Source organism: Bos grunniens, chromosome 9 (genome assembly GCF_055505025.1).
Source record: "Bos grunniens cultivar Pamir isolate PY7600 chromosome 9, Bosgru_T2T1.0, whole genome shotgun sequence".
NCBI lineage: Eukaryota > Metazoa > Chordata > Mammalia > Artiodactyla > Bovidae > Bos > Bos grunniens.
In genome coordinates, this window is record NC_141173.1 from 10,358,829 (window position 1) to 10,381,717 (window position 22,889).

The 22,889-nt window shown below is 43.0% G+C and overlaps 1 long non-coding RNA gene across 1 annotated transcript; it reads right to left on the reverse strand.

Moving 5' to 3' along the window:
* Positions 1-332: 332 nt before the first annotated feature.
* LOC147365563 (uncharacterized) lies at positions 333-8,960 on the reverse strand. Its single transcript, XR_015132566.1, has 2 exons — positions 8,670-8,960; positions 333-1,105 (listed from the first exon to the last, which is right to left on the reverse strand). It is a non-coding gene; the product is annotated as an uncharacterized LOC147365563 (long non-coding RNA).
* Positions 8,961-22,889: the final 13,929 nt, after the last annotated feature.

Consider the following 22,889-nt stretch of genomic DNA (forward strand, 5'->3'; position numbering starts at 1 on the left):
TCACTAGAAATGTGTGGGAAGCTGATAAGTAAGGAAAAGGAAGTCTGCAGTATGACAAAGTCCACAGATAAATCTCACCACATGCAGCAAAACTCAATATGCTGGGCACCAAAAAATCTAAAATAGAAACAAGGGCAATACAATATATTTTCAGCTGTAGATGCCCACACAGACTATATTCCCAAATATGTTTATTCTACACGCATAGGAAAATATGAAGAAAGGCTTGAAAGGGAAAACATACATCATAAGAAACTGTGGTACTGTGAAAACTATTGGGAAGACAAGGGAAGATACTGCCCAGTTACCAACTTGTGAATCTATGGAAATCATGGCTAAAGGATAATTTATGCATGCTACAAAATTCTGATGCAAAACATCTGCAGTCCCAGTCGTCCATTGTTTCACCGAAGTGGGAAGGGATAGTTCAGTTCAGTTCAGTCGCTCAGTCGTGTCTGACTCTTTTCGACCCCATGAATTGCAGTACGCCAGGCCACCCCGTCCATCACCAACTCCTGGAGTTCACTCAGACTCATGTCCATCGAGTCAGCCATCTCATCCTCTGTCGTCCCCTTCTTCTCCTGCCCCCAATCCCTCCCAGCATCAGAGTCTTTTCCAATGAGTCAACTCTTCACATGAGGTGGCCAAAGTACTGGAGTTTCAGCTTTACCATCATTCCTTCCAAAGAAATCCCAGGGCTGATCTCCTTCAGAATGGACTGGTTGGATCTCCTTGCAGTCCAAGGGACTCTCAAGAGTCTTCTCCAACACCACAGTTCAAAAGCATCAATTCTTTGGCGCTCAGCCTTCTTCACAGTCCAACTCTCACATCCATACATGACCACAGGAAAAACCATAGCCTTGACTAGACAGACCTTTGTTGGCAAAGTAATGTCTCTGCTTTCGAATATGCTATCTAGGTTGGTCACAACTTTTCTTCCAAGGAGTAAGCGTCTTTTAATCTCATAAGATGTATCTAAACCCACTACATGGGCAAGCTGCATCAACGGAGAATGCTAGGTTCCAGCAGAGTTTCCGTTCTCAACAAAAGATGGACTGTTCTCAGCTCTTTCTCAGCAACCTTGATAAAATCTGAAAAGATGTGCCTGTCAGAAAATTGATAAGAGCTTAGCTGCAGTGGAAGTACTGATAGGGAACCCTCACTTCAAGCCCGTAAAGTCTAATAAGAACAATAAGTCAGCAGTGGTTATCGCTGTGCAGTTACTAAGTCGTGTCCTACTCTTTGAGATCCCATGGACTACTGCATGACAGTAGTCTTCCACTATCTCCTGGAGTTTGCTCAAACACATGTCCATTGAGTCTATGCTGTTACCCAGCTATCTCATCCTCTGCCACCCCCTTCTCCTTTTGTCTTCAATCTTTCCCAGCATCGGGGTCTTCTCCAACGAGAACTCCATGAAAAGGCGAAAAGTTAGCAGTGGACAAACAGGAAAATCGCTGGTATCAAATATCAAATCATCCTCTACCTTGCCATTTCTTCATCATGTTTCAAACGACCTGAAGCTACTCAATACATAACTGAAATTTCTAACCTCACACCAAAATTTCTGCAATCACTTATCAGAATACAGATCACAATTTCAAAACATTCTTTTTTAAAAAAGAAAAGATAAGAAAAAAGAATAGTGAGAAATTTACTTATTTGTATGTCAGATATCTCAAAGTTTTCCAAAAGCATAACCTAATCTAAAAATGTTCTGGAAGCATAAGATGAAGTCATATTTTTCCCATGTACCTTATAGACTTCTTGCCAACCTTATGGGAGGTGTTCAGAAGGAAAATCTGAGAGATTATGATATTCATTTGAAAATCACAGGTCTCTCTCAAAAAGGCCAGTGGGTTGGCCCAAAAGTTCATTTGGGTTTTTCCATAACATGTTATCAAAAACCCGAATGAATTTTTGGGCCAATCCCCTACATGATATGTTAGAGAAATCTTCAGAATGTCTAGAAGGAGGAATATAAAAGGAAATTTCCTTTCATTCTTTTCTTCTGTTTTGAGGGGAAAAAACACAAATAAATAATTTGAAAACATCAATTTTTTTAAAAGCACTCTTTTTGCAATGTGCATTTGTATACCCCACAGCACCACTGTAAACAGGGTGATGGATTTCCACCTGATTTTCCATTATTAACTACAATGTTGCACCCTGTACTCTTTTAGGTAGTGCCCAGTGGGCTCCAAACCAAGCATTTGCACGACAGTAGAGATGCCTGGAAGATGCTGCAGCTCCCAGAGCAAGTGGGGCTAGATGGAGCATGTCTGCACTGAACTCATGACTCTGAACTCCTTGAGGCTATAGTCAGCAGATTATAACGGCTAAGATGAAAGCCATTTTCAAGAATACTGATGAGATGAACAGTATTTCGGGAAAATAAAAGTATATTATTGAAGACTCAGATAGCAAATAGCAGAGTATAAAATCAAGTTTTGCTTTCATATCATGTCCAAAATGCTTTTTAAGTTGCTGTTTTTAAACCTATAGTTTTACTTATGTGGATTTAAAAGTTTAAGCTTTCAAAAAGTAATCTATATCAAAATAGGTTTTTCCTACTCTTTGAGTTAAGAATTCATTGCTGTGGGATCTTAAATAAGCTATTGATCAAAAAAGATTGGGAAGATAAGGTAGGAACAAGTTGTGTGCATGCGTGCTCAGTCACTTCAATCGTGTCTGACTCTTTGTGACCCTATAGACTCAGTTCACCAGGGTCTTCTGTCCATGGGATTCTCCAGGCAAGAATACTGGAGTGGATTGCCATGCCATAATCCTCCAGGGGATCTTCCAGACCCAGGGATCTAACCCATGTCTCCTGTATCTCTGACGTTCCAAGTGGACTCTTCACCGCTGAGCCACTAGGGAAGCCCAGGAACTAGTAAGCTGGTAAATGAATAACTTTTCTACTTATACAGAAAAATAAGGCAACCACAAAGTTCAACACAAACTACCAGCCACATCTGGTTGTATACATAATGGTTCTCTCCCTCAGCAGATCCCTGTCAACATAGGAGCCTGAAAACCCAGGACTGAGGAACTGTGATGGTTAATTTTATGTGCTATTTTGATGAGGCCAAAGCACCCAAATATTTGACCCAGTGCCAGTCTTGATATTGCCGAGAAGGTATTTTTATTTTAATGATGTGCTTATGTGTGTGTTCAGTTGCTCAGTTGTATCTGACTCTGCAATCCTATAAACTATAGTCAGCCAGGCTCCTCTGTCCATGGAATTTTCCAGGCAAGAATACTGCAGTGGGTTGCCATTTCCTCCTCCAGGGTGATGATACTCACATTTAAATCGGTAGACTTAGAGTAAAGCCATTTATCCTCTGGTTGTAGGTGAGCCTCGTCTGATCGGTTGAAAGCCTCCAGAGACCAGACTGAAGTTCCCCAGAACAGGTAATTCTCTCTGCAGTCTGCCTTTAGAGTCAAGCTGCAGCTTGAAACCTACCTGGTTTCCTAAGTAGGAAACCCTACCTGGATTTCCAGCCCATCCTGCAGCTTTGAACTTGCCAGCCCCTACAATCACAGGAGTCAATTCCTCCAAATCTCTCTCTTTCTATTTAGGTCAGTCTGTAAAGAACCTGCCTGCAGTAGCAGGAGACAAGGGTTTGATCCCTGGGTCAGGAAGATCCCCTGGAGAAGGAAATGGCAAACCACTCCAGTTTCCTTGCCTGGAAAATCCCATGGACAGAGGAGTGTGGTGGGTTGTGGTCCACTGGGTCTCAAAGAGTTGGGCACAACTGAGCAACTAACATTTTCCCTTTCATGCTTTATATATTATACAACCACCAAAGAGAAACACTATCTCTCCTGCCTTAGCAGGGTTTTTTCCTCCTAAAAAAAAAAAAAGAGAGAGACATGAAGACTAATACCTGCCTTACAATTGAAGGCAAAGCTTTTGGATTTATTTACTCAAGCGCTTACGGAGCACCTTTGACATAGCAGAACCCGCACTGTCCCAGCCCCATGGGGGTCCAGCAGAGAACCAAAGAGACTCAGTCTCAGCCCTCGCGGAGTTTATCATCTGGTGGCAAGATACACATGATAGACAAATAAACTACTGTATCATGGATTCAATGGTGCAAGTGTGATGAAGAACAACAGAGCAGGGAAGGGAGATAGAGAGGGTTGGTGCTTTAAATACAGGGATGGGGAGGGCCGGGAGGGTAGCAGGGGAGGAGAAATACCAGGAGAGGGAACAGCAGCTATAAATGTCTGAGGTGAGGGTGTGCCTGTTGTGTCCAGAGAGCAAGGAGGCCAGGGGTTAGAGCAGAGTCATCCAGGCAGAGAAGGACAGAGGTCTTTCTCTGAGCAAGGTAAGAAGCCAGTGGAAGGTTTTGAGGGAAGGAGTGACAGGTTTGGACGTGACTTTGAACAGTTACTCTGGTGGCTCCATGGAGAGTCGAGTCTGGGAGGACACGCCTGGACTAAGGGAGAACTTGAAGACGTTATACTTCAGGCGGGAAGGATGGTGGTTAGAGTTGCCAGGTAGGAGAGGTACGATCCATCAGTGCCGGAGCGGCAGGATTCCAAAGCAGACCTGCTCCCCTTTGGAAGCATCAAGGTCTGAAGGCCACAGATAATTCTGGCACACAGGGATGTCCAAGGCTTGTGTATGAACCCAAGGAAGCGCTCCTGGAAGTTCCTGGGGCTGGAGGGTGGGGCGGGGGGTAAGGCAGGAAGATCTATGACAATGCGACCATGATGACTCTATCATGCTGCTGTTGCTGCTAAGTCGCTTCAGTTGTGTCCGACTCTGTGCAACCCCATAGACGGCAGCCCACCAGGCTTCCCCGTCCCTGGGATTCTCCAGGCAAGAACAGTGGAGTGGATTGCCATTTCCTTCTCCAATGCATGAAAGTGAAAACTGAAAGTGAAGTCGCTCAGTCGTGTCCGACTCCTAGTGACCCCATGGACTGCAGCCTACCAGGCTCCTCCGTCCATGGGATTTTCCAGGCAAGAGTACTGGAGTGGGGTGCCATTGCCCTCTCTGGACTCTATCATAATCACACCTAAAATGTCCAATATTCCTGGACGTGGAGAAAGGATGAGGGGAAAAGGGGACATAGTGTCTGTGCAGTCTAGAAAAGGGGACAAGGTTCTTCTGGTCTGTCTCCAGAATTAGCCCAGATAGGCAGCATGTTGGCAGTTTTCACGTTCAGTCTGTTGCAGGGCACAAATATCCTTATAACACAGAAGGATGCATCAAGTCCTCTTGGTTTGGTGGCAGCTGCCACTGGGATCATCACGTTAATCTTCTTATCCTGGTTCTGTGTCCAACTAACAAAATGATAGCCACGTAGCCTCCTGGGAGTAGTGAGTTCCCACACTAGTTACATGAACATTACGTGTTAGTTCCCATGCTACATCATGAATGTTACAATTCACTTGATAGCTATGCTTTTCATAGTAAATTAATAAATTGGTTCAAAGCAAGGGACATATTATACCTATGTCTGATTCATGTTGATGCATGGCAGAAACAAAACACAATATTTTAAAGCGAGTATCCTTCAATTAAATATAAATTTTTAAAAAGTCATATTTGCATGAATGCCATGAGTCTAACTGATGTGAATCAATCCTCTTGAATCTGAATGATTAGAAAATGTCAATATGTCTTGCTAAACTGAGGAGGAGACTCTAAATCCCTGGCAATGCCACCCTGAAATGTTGGCAAAGGTGGTGGGGTGATTTGAGCTGGACTTTGATGAGAGAATAGGAGTTTGTTAGCTGAAGAATTCAGGAGGAATGCTGTAGGAATGAAATATGCAAAACCACACGGGCAGGAAAGGAAGGTTTTTGTTCACATGTTGTCCAGCATCCATGAAGCAGAGACTGAGCGTTGGAGCATTGTTGAGATACGTTTGAAAAGTTGTTTGTGCTCAGATTATTCCCTGAATGCCATAATGAGAAGCTTGGATTCTCTGCTAAGACAAGGAGGGTGGCCACTATATGTAAGCAGACTTGGAATACAATGGAATATAGATTTGTTTTAGACAATGTCTCCAACATAATGATGTGAAGGATGGACTGGACTGGAGAGAAACTGGATGTACTGGGATGTTCGAGGAAGAGTCTCCCCGGGAAACAACATGGACCTGAACAAAGGCAGAGGGAAGGTCCAGAGGGAAGTAGGATCAACAAGATGACTCAAAATGCACCGTGCGTGAATATTAATGAAGAAGCTCGGATAGATTTAGCTTAGCCAAATAGTTAGACAGCAAGATCATTAACTCAGACACGGAAGGGAAATGGGCAAGCAGGAGTTGGAGGAGGATATATTGAGTTCAGGTTTGAACATGTTGATTTTGAAATGTTTATGAGTCATCCCAGTGGAGACATCTAGAAAATGGAAACATAGCTCTGTGGTTCAGGAGAGCCATGTGGGCAAAGCTGCAGCTTTGGGACTTGCTGTGGAAGACAAACAAAATCATAAAAGTTGATAAATTAGAATAGATTAGAATTTGGTAGTGTGGGGAGACAGTTCAATGAATAGAATGCCAGATTAATCTTCTAGAATGCCAGTTACCTCATGGGATTGTTGATTTGAAAGCTCCAGTGGGAGAGGAGACCTTAAAAGCTCTCATCTCTGTCTCCCTCTCACCCACCCACCCCCCACCACACACACACATAAATTCGTAACTATGTGAGTTGATGATGTTAACGTGACTTATTGCATGATCATTTCACCATATATACCAGTATGAAATCATGATGTCATACAGCTGAAACTAATATAATGTTACATGTCACTTGTATCTCAGTAAAAATACATCTCTGCACACACACACAAGCTCAGTGAGTTTCACTCATTCTTATCCCCTCTTCAGCCTGCCATCTGACACTTGACAGGCTAGATCATCCTCATCCTTTCATCCTATAACCACCTCCCACCTGCTTCAGCCGAGAGGGAGCTCTCACTGTGCTCACAATCCATTAAGCTGACTGGGATACCACCTGCCCATCTGCCTCCTCTCAGGTAATCAACCCCACCTGTCCTTCTAAGCCAAGTTAATTTTCAGGTCTTCTATGAGAAAGGAGGAAGAAGAGAAAGTGAGAATAATTACTAAAAAATGTTGTCTATTTTATCTTACAGGTGGACTAGAAAGAAGAGAAGGGTAGGGACTTTGCTGGTGGTCTAGCGGTTAAGACTCCATGCTTCCACTGCAGGGGTCAGGGGTTCAATCCCTGGTTGGGGAACTTAGATCCCACAAGCTACGTGGGCAAAAAGTAAAAAATAAATAAATAAAAATTTTAAAAGAGGAGAAGGGTAAAATGATTAAGTAAATAACTAACAATGTCTCTAGGAATATAGTGATCAGTAACTATACACTTTTGAAAGCAATCATTCACTACTGATATTGAAGTTTCCCATTTACTTCAAATAGTAATGTCTTGTTTTTTAGTAAAATAGCAACTCCTGGATTCAAGGTTTCCAGCTTTCTGCTGAATATGTGAACACTTGCTAGTTGGCAAGTTTTGATCTGAGTGCTGCAATTCAAGCACTAGAGGAAAATACCTGGGGAGCTTTTTGAAATTACCCAAGCTCCTGAAGATTCTGTTATCACTTCCCTTGGGGGCTAGCCTGCTGCTTGAGAAGCCCTAGCTTGTGAGTCTTCTCATGGATGGATGCACCACTTGCCTCCTATATGGGTTTGAGAATCACTGCAGAGCATGCTGTGCTGTGCTTAATCCCTCAGTCATGTCTGACTCTTTGCCACCCCATGGACTATAACCTGCTGGGCCTCCCTGTCCATGGGGATTCTCCAGGCAAGAATACTGGAGTGGGTTGCCATGCCCTCCTCCAGCGGATCTTCCCAACCCAGAGATCGAACCCAGGTCTCCTGCACTGCAGGCAGATTCTTTACCATCTGAGCCACCAGGGAAGCCCACTACAGAGCACAGGGGGTGGGAAATGGCAGACCTCTCACAAAACCTCAGGTTGGTTATTCCCAGTGATAAAGAGAATCCCTCCCCCCGAAAATTGAAAGCAATTAATTGGGTGACTCCAGTTCCACAGAATATAAGGAACAACCCCCAGAAAATACTTAAAAGTATAAGGAAATTTTCCCCTTAAACTGTCATGCAAAATTTTAAAAATATGTAAGAAATGCAATATCCAAGTGAAAAATAAGTCAACAGCCTGTCTCCAATCTGCCGGGTGATATACTTAGCGTATTTATAATTAAATAAGCTGACTTTAAAGTTGTTTTGAGCGTCTAAACTATTTGTTTCCTCCTATGACTTCATGGCACTCTGTCTCCCTCCTTGTCAATCATACTGGGGCCACCGTGTCCTCCAGAGAGGCCGGCTGCATTTCCTGTTATGCTGTGTTAATAGTTCTTAATTATATGGGCACAGTTTCACTGGAGCAGTCATTTTTTGTTCAGTTTATGAATACCAAACAGTCCCAAGCTGTTTTGATGACTAATACCTGCATGTATTATTGTCATTCACTCAGAGCCAGGATTTATTTAGCATCTTAAATTTTAATGGCCCTGTGTTTATTTTTATTAACAAAAGCAAACAGAGCTCTTTGAAATAAGTAGGCACTTGGCTCTAATGAAAGATAATAAGGCACCAAAACTTATTCTAGAAAATTCTATCCCAGAACTTTAAAATCAGAGAAGAATCAGGTGATCCCTTACTTTGTTGGCTCCGGCTCAAGGTGAGCTGCAGAATCACATGGAGATTCCCAAGCTGGAAGGTTCTCATGAGATCCCCAGATCTGCATTTAACACAAGAACTCAGGGTGATCCTTGAGCTCAGGGTGAAATTTCCTGGCTCACCTCTTCACATACTCACGATGAACCTGAGCCCCAGGGAGGTTAAAGGACTTTCCCAAGGTCGTACAGCTGGATCACGACTAATGACGGTCAAGCAGAAGTGATGGAGCCTCACTCAGCTCTGGGCTCCTCATCCCGACACCTTGCCGGTCTGGACTGCTCCCCTGCCAGGTCCCTAAGGCAGGAGTGGTTGCCTCTCTAGTGCTTCCTTGAAGGGACACTCCCAGTTCTCTGCAGGTGCCACAGACAAGAAGGAAGCTACCTCTGTGCCAAAAGCAGCAGAAAAGCTGTCACCTTCAGGGGAGGACAAAGAAGGCCAGCACTGAACAACATTAAAGCCAAGTGCCAGGAGCTTGGAGAGACAGACAGAGATCACTCTGAAATGGCAAGTTCACTCATGATTCACTTAACATGAGCACAATTGTAAAAAATAAAAGTCAAAACTCCATTTTTAGTTAACTTTTGTGTATGATGTTACAGAATGCTCTCATTTCATTCTTTGACATGGATCAGTATTACCCAGCCGTTAAAAAAAGAATGAAATAATGTCATTTGCAGGCACATGGATGGATCCATAGATAATTATACTGTCAGACAGAGAAAGACAGATATCATACGATATCACTCTTATGTGGAATCTAAACAAGGACACTAATGCACTTATTTACAAATCAGAAACAAAATAACAGACATAGAAAACAAAACTATGGTGACCAGACAGGAAGGGAGAGAGGGATATATCAGGAGTTGGGGATTAACATATACACACCACTATATAAAACAGATAAACAAGGACCTACTGTATACCACAGGGAACTCTACTCAGTATCTTTAATAACCTATATAGTAAAGAACCTTTAGTCTTGATTTTTTTAAAAAAACCTTTATTTTATAAAAAATAAAAACAAAATTTGTGTTCCTGATGACTAAATCTTGGAAAGACCTGAACTTACTTATCTTTCTGAGTTTCACTTTCTTATCTGTAAAAACAATATGCTAAACCTACACCCTGTGAAGAATTATCAAGAATATACTAATACTATTTGAACTCTGTTTCATGAAGTCCTGGCACACTGTAGATACTCAAAAAATGTTATAATTTTAAAAAATATTATTATGTGGTAGGTCAGGGAGATTCTAATTACAAATACATCAAAGTAAAATTATTGATCCCTCCCATCACTAGAGTGCTGTACAGATTAAAAACCAGGGCAGATAGAGGATGTTAGAAAGATTTAGAAGTTTTAAGAGAGCACCTAAAGAACCATGCGGAGAAGGCAATGGCACCCCACTCCAGTACTCTTGTCTGGAAAATCCCATGGATGGAGGAGCCTGGTAGGCTGTAGTCCATGGGATGGCTAAGAGTCCGACATGACTGAGTGACTTCCATTTCACTTTTCACTTTTATGCATTGGAGAAGCAAATGGCAACCCACTCCAGTGTTCTTGCCTGGAGAATCCCAGGGACAGGGGAGCCTCGTGGGCTTCCGTCTATGGGGTTGCACAGAGTTGGACACGACTGAAGCGACTTAGCAGCAGCAGCAGCAGCAAAGAAGCCTAAGCGCCGAAGAATTGATGCTTTTGAACTGTGGTGTTGGAGAAGACTCTTGAGGGTCCCTTGGACTGCACAGAGATCCAACCAGTCCATCTTAAAGGAAATCAACTGAATTTCACTGGAAGGACTGATGCTCAAGCTAAAGCTCCAATACTTTGGCCACTTGATGAGAAGAGCCGACGACTCATTGGAAAGACCCTAATGCTGGGAAAGATTGAAGGCAGGAGGAGGGGATGACCTAGGATGAGATGGTTGGATGGCATCACCGACTCCAAAGACAAGAGTTTGAGCAAACTCTTGGAGATGGTGTTGGGCAGGGAAGCCTGGCATACTGCAGTCCATGGGGTCACAAAGAGTTGGACATGATTGATCGACAAAACAGTATAAAATAACACAAATGCAGCTCATGTAATATAATGTCAAGTAAAAAAGTAATGCTAAACAAAGACAGCCACAATTAAACTATATTATTTGGTGATGCATAGTCAGGGAGGCAGAGCTAGAAAGCAAAGCAAGGAATTAGCAAAAAAAAAAAAAAAAATTAGCGGGATATTGGTTCCGGCTAAAAAGTATGGGGTGGGGGGCTGCCATAAGGAAAGACACGTGGGGGACTTCTGGGATTCTGGCTGTGTTCTACTTCTTGACCTGGGAGGTGGTTACATCTGTGTCCCCTTTAAAACACTTGTCTCTTCTTGTGTTGCATGCTTTTCTATGAATATATGTTATACTAATATTTTGCAATAAAAATTCGTAAAGGATTTCAAAAGCCTGAGGGAGTTAACACAGGTTCCCAGCATAGATGTTGGGTTGCATCTCTGCATGAATTGCTAAAATTAGAGTCCAGCTGTGCCTCCGGTTAGTGTAAATATTTGTCTGTGTACCAGCCCAGAGGACTCACTCGGCACAGGTCTTATGATGTTTAATTGGAAGGCATTTGATCGGAGGTTGCCAGGATTCATTCAACACTAAATATAGTGCCCATCTAATTCCATATGACTTACACGTTTAGTGCTGACTATATTAAAAATCATCTTAAAAATAGTCATGTTTGCTTGATCCACCAATGTTTTCAGCTGTAGTTTCTTGATTCCCAAACAAACATGGAGAAATAATATATGTCCTAAAGGGGAAGGTGAGCAATTTTCTGAGCTTTACAAGGGAAAAGGCTGTCATTTTGCAACTTAGAAAAAAAATCTTGAATTTATTTTGATTTAGGTGTGATTCAGATCAGATCAGATCAGTTGCTCAGCCGTGTCCGACTCTTTTCGACCCCATGAATCGCAGCATGCCAGGCCTCCCTGTCCATCACCAACTCCCAGAGTTCACTGAGACTCACATCCATCGAGTCAGTGATGCCATCCAGCCATCTCATTTAGCCAGGAACTAAACTAAAACTTGAAGATGTCAGAAGATGAAGTTATAGTCAATGGCTTGTAATTTCATTGTTTGAACTGACTCACACTATTTATACATTTAGATAAGACAGCTTTGGATGGTGTGCCCATGTGTGCTGTTTTAAGTTATAGAATATTTAAAAACTTAGAAACAATTTGGTATCAGAGTTGATGACAACTGCTTCCACAAAACTGAATTCTTAACATGTTTTCTAATTTCCTGTGATTTACTATCTGAAAATGGACCTAACTTATTAACATCAGTTCAGTTCAGTCACTCAGTCATGTCCAACTCTTTGAGACCCCATGAATTGCAGCACGCCAGGCCTCCCTGTCCATCACCAACTCCTGGAGTTTACTCAAACTCATGTCCATTGAGTCAGTGATGCCATCCAGCCATCTCATCCTCTGTCGTCCCCTTCTCCTCCTGCCCCCAATCCCTCCCAGCATCAGAGTCTTTTCCAATGAGTCAACTCTTCACACGAGGTGGCCAAAGTATTAGAGTTTCAGCTTTAGCATCAGTCCTTCCAATGAACACGCAGGACTGATTTCCTTTAGGATGGACTGGTTGGACCTCCTTGCAGTCCAAGGGACTCTCAAGAGTCTTTTCCAACACCACAGATCAAAAGCATCAATTCTTTGGCACTCAGCTTTCTTCACAGTCCAACTCTCACATCCATACATGACCACAGGAAAAACCATAGCCTTGACTAGAGGGACCTTTGTAGACAAAGTAATGTCTCTGCTTTTTAATATGCTATCTAGGTTGGTCATAACTTTCCTTACAAGGAGTAAGCGTCTTTTAATTTTATGGCTGCAGTCACCATCTGCAGTGATTTTGGAGCCCAAAAAAATAAAGTCTGACACTGTTTCCACTGTTTCCCCATCTATTTCCCATGAAGTGATGGGACCAGATGCCATGATCTTCGTTTTCTGAATGCTGAGGTTTAAGCCAATTTTTCACTCTCCTCTTGCACTTTCATCAAGAGGCTTTTTAGTTCCTCTTCGCTTTCTGCCATAAAGATGGTGTCATCTGCATATCTGAGGTTATTGATATTTCTCCCGACAATCTTGATTCCAGGTTGTGCTTCCTCCAGCCCGTGCTTCCTCCAGCCCAGCATTTCTCATGATGTACTCTGCTGCTGCTGCTAAGTCACTTCAGTCATGTCCAACTCTGTGTGACCCCATAGACATCAGCCCACCAGGCTCCCCCTTCCCTGGGATTCTCCAGGCAAGATGTACTCTGCATATAAGTTAAATAAGCAGGGTGACAATATACAGCCTTGACATACTCCGTTTCCTGTTTGGAACCAGTCTGTTGTTCCATGTCCAGTTCTAACTGTTGCTTCCTGACCTGCATATAGGTTTCTCAAGAGGCAGGTCAGGTGGTCTGGTATTCCCATCTCTTTCAGGATTTTCCACAGTTTATTGTGATCCACACAGTCAAAGGCTTTGGCATAGTCAATAAAGCAGAAACAGATGTTTTTCTGGAACTCTCTTGCTTTTTCGATGATCCAGCGGATGTTGGCAATTTGATCTCTGATTCCTCTTCCTTTCTAAAACCAGCTTGAGCTTCTGGAAGTTCACGGTTCACATATTGCTAAAGCCTGGCTTGGAGAATTTTGAGCATTACTTTACTAGCGTGTGAGATGAGTGCAATTTTGAGCATTCTTTGGCATTGCCTTTCTTTGGGATTGGAATGAAAACTGACCTTTTCCAGTTCTGTGACCACTGCTGAGTTTTCCAAATTTGCTGGCATATTGAGTGCAGCACTTTCACATATTAACAATTTATTAACATAGTACTTCATGGAGAAGGCAATGGCATCCCACTCCAGTACTCTTGCCTGGAAAATCCTATGGGCAGAGGAGCCTGGTAGGCTGCAGTCCATGGAGTTGCTAAGAGTCAGACATGACTGAACGACTTCACTTTCACTTTTCACTTTCATGCATTGGAGAAGGAAATGGCAACCCACTCCTGTGTTCTTACCTGGAGAATCCCAGGGACGGGGGAGCCTGGTGGGCTGCTGTCTATGGGGTCGCACAGAGTCAGACACGACTGAAGCGACTTAGCAGCAGCAGCAACATAGTACTTCAAAATTAATCATTTGCATTTACTTTAATGAAGTGTATCATTATGAACAAGAGAGCACAATTTATATGTGCACTTTAAAAACTAATAACAAAACACACACCCATGTACCTACCACCCAATTTAAGAAATAGATCAAAATCTCTGTTCCTTTTCTCCTCCATAAGAGGCAAACACTATTTTAAATGTCCTGACTATCACTCCATGCTTTTCTCTGCAATTTTACCAGGTGTGTGTGGTACATATAATTACACATATTGCTTAGCTTGACATGTTTCAAGCATTGTGTGTGTTAGTCACTCAGTCGTGTCTGACTCTTTGCGACCCCATGGACTATAGCTTGCCAGGCTCCTCTGTCCATGAAATTCTCCAGGCAAGAATACTGGAGTGGGTTGCCAGTTCCTGCTCCAGAGGTTTTAAGCATTAAATAAATGAAATCATGTAGCAGCATGTTCAATAAATTTTATTTATTCAGCATTCCTTTTTTTAAATATATTTACCATGTCAACAAGTGCATCTGTACTTCATTCATTTTCAGTGTTCTATATTCAATTTTCTGAATTTTTATCATAAAGCACTGATTCTTACTTTCATGTAAAAGGTATTTGGGTTGTTTCCAGTTTGAGGATTTATTATGTTATCAGAAATGATGCTATTAACATTCTTAGACATGCCTTATGCCCATGTGCAAGTTTCTCATGATCGAATCTTTAGCAGTGGAATTCCTAGATCATTGGCACACATATCTTTGACTTGAGCAGATAATGTCAAATTGTTTTTCCCAAGTGGTTGTATACAGTTACGTTATTAAATGTCTAAATTTGCTTTTCACTCCCACTTACTCAATTATGAGTTACACAGCGGTAGTAAGTTTCCCTTGCAGATTCTCTTGCTTATAAGTATTAGAAGCAAACTCTGAAGTGACTTGTCAGGCTCACATAATCAAGTTACAGAAAGGCCAAAAGTTGGCTTTAGGTGTGACCAGAAGTGGGAATTTTAATTCCATCAAGATTGTCCCTCTCACTCTCATTTCTGCCTCCCAGTGATGCCTGCCTCATTCTCTCCAAGCAGCTTCTCCACCAAGGAAGGGACACCGTCGTCTGTAATTCCAGATTCACTTCCTTCCAACGTATCAGCTCCAGGTTGAACAATCCTAATGAGAGCTGGACTGGGCCAGCCTGGGGTCCAAGCTCATTCCTTAGATTGATAATCCCTGTGACCAGTGGGTGAGGCCCTCTGATGGGGTCACAGGATCACTTATGTGGTGGACAGTTAGGAGCTTGGTTATCAAGGAAGCGGGGTGACACGGTGAGCTGATGAGTAGCGTAAAATGTAAACAATGACTCTAAAACTGGGATAACGGCTAAGTAAAATAAACCTTAGCCAAACCTTACATGACGTGTGAAGTATGACGCAGAGGATGTCACACCTGAGGACACTCCTGTCACGCCCTGACTCCTCCACCACAAGAAGCCAAGGAAGGCCCACCCCTCTCTCCAGGTGCCTGGTGTCACTTGTGAAGGTGTCACAAGTGGCAGACATGGGAAGAGAAGGGACCTGGCAGCTTGAGCGTATCTCAATGGATTGAACTTCACCTGAACACACTGTTTAGCTTCTAGGGCCAGAGTAGGTTTTTTAATGTAATAGGCTTAACATGGGACTGTTTTTCCTACCAATCAGAACCTAGAGGCTTCAGATAAGACTTGTTACAGACAGAAATAAAGAGGCCACGTCTGTCTCCACATAACTGCACTGCAGTGTGAGCCCACACGGCCTTGAAGTTCCTGCCTCTGTTTTCTGGTTCAGGCGGCCTCCCTCTGGCCCTCCTGGCTGAGGGTCCCCCAGTCTCTGCCTGGACCCTGTCTGCCTCAGCCTAGGTGTCACAGAGCCTTACCATCGGGACGCCACATGGAGTCAGCATCCTTACATGTGGGAGTGAGAGACCAGTTGTATGAGATACAGTCAGTGTCCAGACAATGCTTGCCATTCCCATGGATGCCAGCCTGACTTCATTGGCCAACTTGGTTTTGGGGCTGAAGACTTTCTCTGGACACCAGTGGCTATTCACAGGCACACAACAGGCTGGAAACACCGGGCAATTAAGGTCCTTTGGGAGCAGCACCAATGACTGTCTGGGAGATAAAGACCCCAGCCCCTTTGCCGAGGTGTGGGTCATCTGAGATACGTGTTCTAATGTACTCCCCCACCTCCCCAGCAAGGTTAGATGCCAGTTGCCCACGTGGTCACTTGTTTGACAGCACATCTGTGAGATAATAGAAAATCTGTATATTGGTCTCTGCCTCTGGTTCCTGGCACAGAGATCCTGAGAACCTTGTAATTTCCTAAAAGTGATAAGAGCACAGGGAACATCCCTTGCTCGAATATTTGGTCCTTGACTCTGGTTCCTGATGTAGGGCTCCTGAGAACCCTTGTAATTTCTTGGTGATGGGAGGGTCTTTTGTTCCAATGAGGCAAATCTGAGTGAGCCCCTAGGTGGTTTGTGGGTGGAGCTCGTCCCAAGAAAGCTAGGAATTAGAAAGTTAGAAGCTTGGAATTTTAGCTCTACCCCCACATTATCTTGAGAAGGGAGAAGGACTGAAAATGGAGTTAATGATGGGGCAGGCCTACATGATGAAGCCTCCATAAAAATCCCAATATTGGTGGGTTTAGAGGCTTGCAGGTTGGTGAACTCATCCACCCTGGGTGGGGGGGGGGGTGGTCAGTGTAAGGCAGCCCACCTCCACCAGAACAGGAGCTTCTGTGCTCAGGACCCTCCCAGGTATCTCTTCATTTGGCTGCTCACCTGTATCCTTTAAAACATCCTTCAAATTGGTAAATGTACGTGGTTCCCTCCACTCAGTGAGCTGCTCTAGAAATAATGGAATCTGAGGAGGGCATCATGGGAACCCTGATCGGCGGCCAAGTTAGACAGAAGTGCTGGGTGCCCTGAAGATCCGCTCTTTGTAGTTGGCACTTGAACAGGGCTGGGGCAGTCTTGGGGACCGAGACCTTAACCTAGGGGATCTGACACCACCTCCAGTAGACGGGGTCAGAGTTCAGTTAAATTGTGAGACACTCAACTGGTGTCATGGAGAATTGTTTGGCACACGGAAAGGACCCCACACATGTGGTGATCAGAAGTGTCACAGTGAAGTGTTCAGTGTGCTAAGTGAAGGAGACACACAGGAGAAGGACCACGGAGTATTCCAGCACTGCACCCTTATTGGCTTTCTTCTATTAAACTTAACTTCTCCACTAACCTATTGGTGTTTCCTGGGACCATGCCCCAAGTAAATCCTCCTGTATCTAAATCCTTTCCTTGGGTTTGCCTCTGAAGGGGCACATAAGACAACAGGGAAACAAAACATAAGAGCCTCCAAAAACGTGACTGTGAAGTAGCCAGATTTCCACAGGAGAGTCTGAGGTAAGCTCCTCTCAGAATCCTGAGCAGGAAACTGAGGTGAAAGCCCTTCACCCTTTCATGTAGATGCTTCCAGAATCTCTTCCCTCCTTCACTTATCTCTCCTCCTTTCTATGCTGGAACACAAGCAACCTTTTGTTGAATGTTTCCTATATCATATCTTCCTTCTATTGTTGGAAAGCAGGCCTCTACTTATCTGATATAAAGGTATTCATCATCATTGGCTGAAGGTGTATCTTTTTTAAACTCCATGAGAAATCTATGTGCTGGGTCATCCAGATTCAGCCCTTGGTCGATGTGGGTAAAGAGGAGAGTGACAAAGCCAGCTTGAAACTCAATAATCAAAAAACTAAGATTGTGGCATCTGGTCCCATCATTTCATGGCAAATAGAAGGGGAAAAAGTAGAAATAGTGACAGATTTTATTTTCTTGGGCTCCAATATCACTGCAGATGATGACTGAGGCCATGAAATTAAAAGACATTTGTTCCTTGGAGAGAAAGCTATGACAAACCTAGACAGCATGTTAAAAAGCTGAGACATCACTTTGCCAATAGTGATCCATATAGTCAAAACCATGGTCTTTCCAGTGGTCATGTATAGATGTGAGAGTTAGATCATAAAGAAGGCTGAGTGACAAAGAATTGATGCTTTTGAACTGTGGTGTTGGGGAAGACTCTTTAGAGTCCCTTGGACAGCAAGGAGATCAAAACAGCCAATCCTAAAGGAGATCAACCCTGAATATTCATTGGAAAGACTGATGCTGAAGCTGAAGCTCTAATACTCTAGCCACCTGATGTGAAGAGCTGACTCACTGGAAAAGACCCTGATGCTAAGAAAGATTGAAGATAAAAGGAAAAGGGGGCAGAAGAGGATGAGATAATTAGATAGCGTCATGGACTCAATGGACATGAATTTGAGCCAACTCTGGAAGAGAGAACAAAGCAGCCTGGTGTGCTGCAGTCCATGAGGTCATAGACTTGGACACAACTGAGTGACTGAGCACACAAAATTCTCTCTCAAAACTTACTGAACAACTTTCACTATTTTTTTTTTTATTTCAGAAGCTATCGCCTGTTTTTATTCTTCATTCTTTCTGAAATATCCATCTCCCTGATGGAAGCAGAGATACTGAAGAAAAAGAGAGGAAAGAAACAAACAAAAGTGAAATGAAGAACACAGAATTTCAGGGCCTTTCCTACAAAATAGGTCAATTTCAAACAAATAGTGCACCTAATAGTCAAAGAAATTTAAACCAAGTTGCCCTTCCTGACAAAATAAGCCTGAAAAACAGGTGATCAAGCAAGAGATAAAGAGAGAACAGGAGATGAAAAGTGAGCTTATGGGTCTCAGGAATGAACTCTTCTGAATATGAAATTATTCAGGGTGGGAAGGGTGAGCCCAATTTTCTCCACTCCTGCCCCCACTCTAGCAATTTTCTTTACCCCTTCAGATTCTTCTGATTAAACAAAGACTCCACCTTCCCAGAGGGACAATCCAAAAACTTTACCAGCCCATCTGCCCCTGTTACCACAGTCAATTTGAGCACTATTTGGTCTATATTTTAGCTGTAAAATATAGTTAAAATATATTGGGGCATCCCTGGTGGTTCAGATGGTAAGGAATGTGCTTGCAATGCAGGAGAACTGGGTTCAATCCCTAGGTTGGAAAGATTCCTTGGAGAAGGAAATGGCTACCCACTCCATTATTCTTGCCTGGAGAATTCCAAGGACAGAGGAGCCTGGCAGGCTACAGTCCATGGGGTCACAAAGTCAGACACGACTAAGTGACTAACACTCTTTACAGAAATGAATTTCTCTTTAGACCCCCAAAAAGGAAAACAGACATGGATAAAAGCATATCCAGAAACAAAGACAGTAGGCTTGAGGAAATAACAAAATGAAATGAAAAAGAACAAACAGATAAAATAAGGAAGAATATGGCAAATAGGGATGGGACACATAAACATTATCACTATTCTCAAAAGAGCTCACAAAATAGGGGGAGAATCAAGTGTATATTTGAATAAATGTTCCTGAAATAAAGATTCAAATCCATAAATTACAAAGACATAGCTAAGCTAACATTTCAGAAAATTTGACTAGGACTACTTAATCAGACATATCCCATAAAGTGGATTTGGGGAGGGAAGTTATAGTAAGTTACACAGGCAAGAAATAAGGAAGCACATGAAAATCAGCTGAAATAAGAAAGAACAGGAGAGTGTGGGAGAACGAGATGATGGAGGAGTAGGTAGATGTGGAGAACATCTCTCTCCATGGATGCATCAGGAATATACCTTCAGACACAGAAGTGCATGCAGAACACCAGCTGAGAGTGGACAGGAGTATCTGACCAGTGGGAAAGAATATATAGGACCACGCAAAACTCTGTAGGATGAAGGAACTAGGGGGAAAAACAGGTGTGCTAGCAGGGCTGGACCTGTCCTCAGCCGGTGGGGGAACTGAAGCAGCGGTCCTATGTGCACAGCGGGGCAATTGTCTGAGTCAGAGCAGAAACATTTAAGGCTGAGAGTGAAACAGCTGATCAGTGGCATCCTAAATGAAACGAGAATCAGACAGTCCTTGCCGCAGCCATACATACCCTGGACAGGGACACTGGTCCCCTGGAAGGTGAAGTGGCTGGGAGCTGGGGTTTAGGGATTGTGGAGCAATCCCAGGGAGAGGGCTGCTGTGGACTGCAGAGAGACAGATTGAGGGGTTGTGAGGCAGAAGATCATGGTGGGAAATGCCTGTGGAGGAAAGTCAGGCAGCCATGGAAGCAAGGAGATACTGCTGAGTCAGCGTAGTTGGTGAAGCCATCTCCATAGCCTCTCTCTCCCCACATGCCAGCAACGGCAGCCAAACAATAGAGAGGCTGGCCCATCAAGCACCTCACACACTGAACTACAGAGTAGGACTCCACCCAGGGTACTTCTATAAGTGACTGATGCACGGAACTACATGGTAGGACCCCACCCAGGGTGCCCCTTTAAGTGCCTGATGTGCCAATATACAGAGTTGGACCCCAGTCAGGGGACCCCTCTATGTGCCTGATGCACTGATATACAGAGAAGGACCCCAGCCAGGGGGGCCCTCTATGTGCCTGAACAGGCAGAGCTATGGAGAAAGACCAGCCAAAGAGGCCTTCTGATCAGCAACAAGAGGCTAAAAAAAAAAGACTCTGATTGGGCCATAACCCCTGCAGTGGAGGCAGTCCGTGTCCCTCTACAGTTGGTGCCACCAGGGTCCCCGAAATCCAAGCAGCTGCGCCACCATCACATTCAACTGTCACTGGGGCAGAGCTGACACAGGGGAAAAAAGTCTTGTATTTATGCATGCAGCATCGCTTTGGTCATGTTCAACTCTTTGCAACCCTGTGGACTGTGGCCTGCCAGGCTTCTCTGTCAGAGAGGGTTTCTCCAGCAAAGAATACAGGAGTGTACTGGCCAATACTGGTTGCCATGCCCTTCTAAAGCACTATATTTCCTGCTGCCCTAGCCACCAACCCCCCTGAGTATCTGGTGCTGCACCACCTCCACACCTGGGCCTCACTGGGGCAGACCCAAGTCCTCCAGGGCAGCCTCAGGAGCAAACCCCAGTGGATGACCCACATGCAGAGGTGGAAACAAAACCACATTTAAAACCCAGGGGCAGTGTGGCCAAGGAAGAAGACCCAAACCCTTCCCACCAGCTGTACAAGCTGCAGATTAAATCCATATGATCAACTAGGCAGACTCTGTGTCTATGGGATATATAAAAGGACATTGAGAGCTCCTACAAAAGAAAATGCACTAGTTCTGATAGCCATGGACAATGGAGGCAAGAACACACAGGAGTAGGAGCAGATTAGAATCTGAGCTGCCCCCTCAGCAGGTCCAGAGATCAGCACAGTGTTGGAGGGCATCCTAGGGAGATGAGGTGGATTGTGACTCCCAGTGAGGGAAAGGACTCTGACAGCAGTGACTCAAGAAAAACATTTATTATTCTTATTTTTTGTCTTGCTCTGTAAATTCTTTTGGATTTATTTTTCTTCTTTTTTTTTCCTTTTTTTCTTCCTCTACTGTAGTTGTCATTTTATTGGCACTAAGAAATCCAATTAAGCTTTTGAGCTATTTTTTTTCCTCAGTCACAATTTTTATTGTTGTCATAAACATCTGCCTCTATGTTGGGCTTTTGCAATTCTGTAGAGTTTTCCTTTTTTTTGCTTTTCTCTTTTCTTAATTTTAATTTTTAAACTTACTATTATTTTTTCTACATTTATTCCTTTGCTTGTTTTCCCTATTGTTCTTCTCCCCTTGCAGTTAAATTTTAATGTATATAAATATTCTTTATCTGCCTCTAACTTTGAATATCTATTCTTTCTTTCTTTCTTTTCTCTGCTTTCCTCTCAAAACATTTGTTAGTTTTATTTTCATTACTTTATTTCCCAATTAGCACCTTGCTTTAGTTTTGTTTTTCAGTTTGTGCTTTAATTAATTTTGTTCTGGTGAATATAATTTTTGGTTTCCTTTGTTCACTGGGTCAATCTATTTTACTTTATTTTTGTTGTACTGTTTTGATTTTGTTTATGGATGTATATGTATATGTGTATATTCAGTCACACTTTCTACTGTTATAAACCTCTGCCTCTACATTGGGCTTTTGCGTTCTGTGGAGTTTCTCTCTTTTTTTTTCTTTCTTCCTCCATTTTCTTCTTTTTTTACAGTTTTAATTTTTTTAACCTATTATATTTTTTCCTACATTTATTCCTTTCTTTGCCTTTCCTACTGTTCTTTTCCCCTTGCAGTTAACCTTTAATGTATATAAATCTTCTTTATCTACCTCTATCTAACTTTGCATATCTATTCTTTCTTTCCTTTCCTCTCAAGATATTTGTTCGTTTTGTTTTCATTGCTTTATTCCCCACTTGGCAACTTGCATTAGCTTTGTTTTCCAGTTAGTGCTTAAGTTAGTTTTGTTCTTAACTGGTAAATATAATTTTTGATTTCCTTTGTTTTCTGGGTCAATCTACTGTAGTTTATTTTTGCTGGACTATTTTCACTTTGCTCATGGGGGTATATGTGTATGTGTATATTCCATTATTTTAATTATTATTTGCCTGATTTTGTAACTGCCATTTGTCTGGGGATCATCTTTGGTTTCTCCTTTTTGGATATTTGTTTTAATCTCACTTAATGCCATAACAAACCACTTGTGGAATCTTCATTCCTGGCCAGAGATCAAGCCCTGAGCCTTTGGAGTGGGAGCACTGACTCCAACACCCTAGACTATCAGAGAACTAAACCGAGGGAATATCAAATAGTGAGAACTCACACAAAGGAAGCCACTTGAATATACGACCCAGCATCACCCAACCACCAAGAGCACCCTGTGCAGGATGCCTCATCTAAACAACAAAAATACAAACCCAATAATCAGCAGACAGGATTACCACCCCACTCAGCCTTGCCCATCAGAGGAAAAACAAACAAACAAAAACTCAGCACAAATCTCACCCTATAAGAAGATTACACAAACCACTGGACCAACTTTAAAGGACAGACCAAAAGGAAGAAAGAATTCAACGTTGAAGCCTGGGGAAAGGAAACCTCAAGCACAATAACTTAAAAAAATAATAATAA